We start from the raw sequence: 2,102 nt of genomic DNA, 5'->3' as shown, positions 1-2,102 counted from the left end.
ATTTTGTGGTCTTTATTATTTACACGATGTACAGATCGGAGCTTCAGTACAGATATCTGCAATTATTGTCGACGCAGGAATCATCCTTCTCGGTATTTGTTTGCTTCACAAGAAAAGTTTCGAGGCAGAAGACACAAAGGAAACCTCTGCAGTCAAAGTCATGGTAAATGTCTTTCTAATCAGATATTAAAGAGGCTGTGTCGCAGTAGTGCAATTCCTTCCTCCTACTTGCTATGCAACTTAACAATAACCCAGAAATTAGTTTTAAACAACAATTATGAAAGCTTCGTTTAAAATGTTTGTCGAGCACACATTTAAGTTACAAACAACACTGAGCTAAACTTTGAAAAACTTTTAGGATGCATGAACAGTTTTCAAAAACTCAAAATGCAATTCATCTTAATCGTGTTCAGTTTTGATCATCGATCCCTGTAAATAAGCCACGGATTATGTCATCTGCTAACTTTCTATTCCGCAGAAACGTTGCCTCTTTTAATTTTAAACGGCAGCATCGATGAAAGTTTCATTTCGAACGAACGCAGAATGTTTCATAACATCCGTTAGCATCGTTACGTGCAACAGGTTGCAGTCGTTTACACACCATGTTCAGCAACGTTGTATGGATCAAAAAAGCCCGTCACAGTAGTTTGTGTCGGTTTGCGCATCTCAGACAACATTGATATGTTTGTCTTATTGCTTAGTGTTTAGTTATTCTATATCTCCTTGCTTGATAGGTATGTTGCTTTGGTGCTGTTGGCTTCATATGTTGGCTGGTGCTAGGAGCCATCGCGGGCTATTGGACAGAGAGTGGTGTAGAGGGGGTAGGCATAAGTGGGGTTAGAGGTGTGCAGGAAGGGTGGAGGTAATAGGGAGCATCAGGGAGGGGTAGGTGAGTAGAAGAGCAGAAAAGAGGTCTATTTCTTTTCACACCCCCTAAAAAAGGCCCCGGTTTTTTTTGTTTTTTTTTACTACACCCACGAAAAAAGAAAAATCCCTTTTTTAAACAACTAATTAATTAAAACGGTTTGAAAAAAATTCAAACCAAAAACAAAATTAAACCACAGCATATATATCTCATTCTATTTAAAGTGTCAATTTTAGCAAACCTGGCCGTGGGCATTTTCTTTTTCGCTTTATTGTTTTAGACTCTGACTAGTTTTCAGTGTTCCCAATAACACTTAACGCTCCGCTTTGCTTCGCTTATCCAGTTAGGAGAAAACAAAAGATCATAGCTCCTGTCTCCTACAAACAGCTGAAATATTTAGATATGTCTTGGCCCTAGTTGCTCAAAGGTTGGATAACTTTATGCAGTACAGTTTCAATTTCTGCAAAGATTGCAGCTTTTGCTCACTTAACTCGGGCTGTGACGCGGAAGGTGGCGGATTCGAACCCCGGCCGGTTCAAAACCCTGGATTTTAAAATAGGATAAAATGAGGAGAAAATGCGATTAATTATAGAAATACCATAGTTGTAATCAGGCATGATATAAAACGAAATTGCAGCGTTGACACTGATTAAAAAGTTTTTAAAAAGTAAAACCTTTCGATCATTCCGGTGATCATCAACTGATGAAGGGCACCGAAGTGATCGAGACGTTTTACTTTTTAAAAACTTTTTAATCAGTGTCAACGCTGCAACTTCGTGAGGAGAAAATGCTGCCTCTGTAATTTCATCTGCAAATGGTTAGACTTTCAAGTCTTCTCGGATAAGGACTATAAACCGTAGGCCCCGTGTGACAAAATTTTCTACGTGCATAAGTTCCCTGTGGGACGTTAAAGAACCCACACACTATTCGAGAAAAGTAGGGGATGAAGTCCCCGGTGTTGTGGCTGCCCTGTTCTCTCCAGCAGAAGTGGCCGGCTTGGCATTGATGTCTCTAAAAAGGCTTTTGGTGTATGAGGCTACCTAAGCAGAAGGATATGTCCAGGTTTGACCCTAATTAGATGCACGCGGATTTCAATAAGAGTCACGAAGTGTCCCCTTGCTCTTCTAGCCAACTTCAACATCACTTGTGTCTCAGAATACAGACAATTTATGTAACAAAGTGTCCCCCAAATGCTGCTCTTTAAGTGAAGATTAACTGCTGCATTTACCCAAAGCTA

Source organism: Montipora foliosa, chromosome 1 (genome assembly GCF_036669935.1).
Source record: "Montipora foliosa isolate CH-2021 chromosome 1, ASM3666993v2, whole genome shotgun sequence".
In the NCBI taxonomy this organism is placed as follows: domain Eukaryota; kingdom Metazoa; phylum Cnidaria; class Anthozoa; order Scleractinia; family Acroporidae; genus Montipora; species Montipora foliosa.
Note: the sequence above shows the minus strand (reverse complement) of the source record.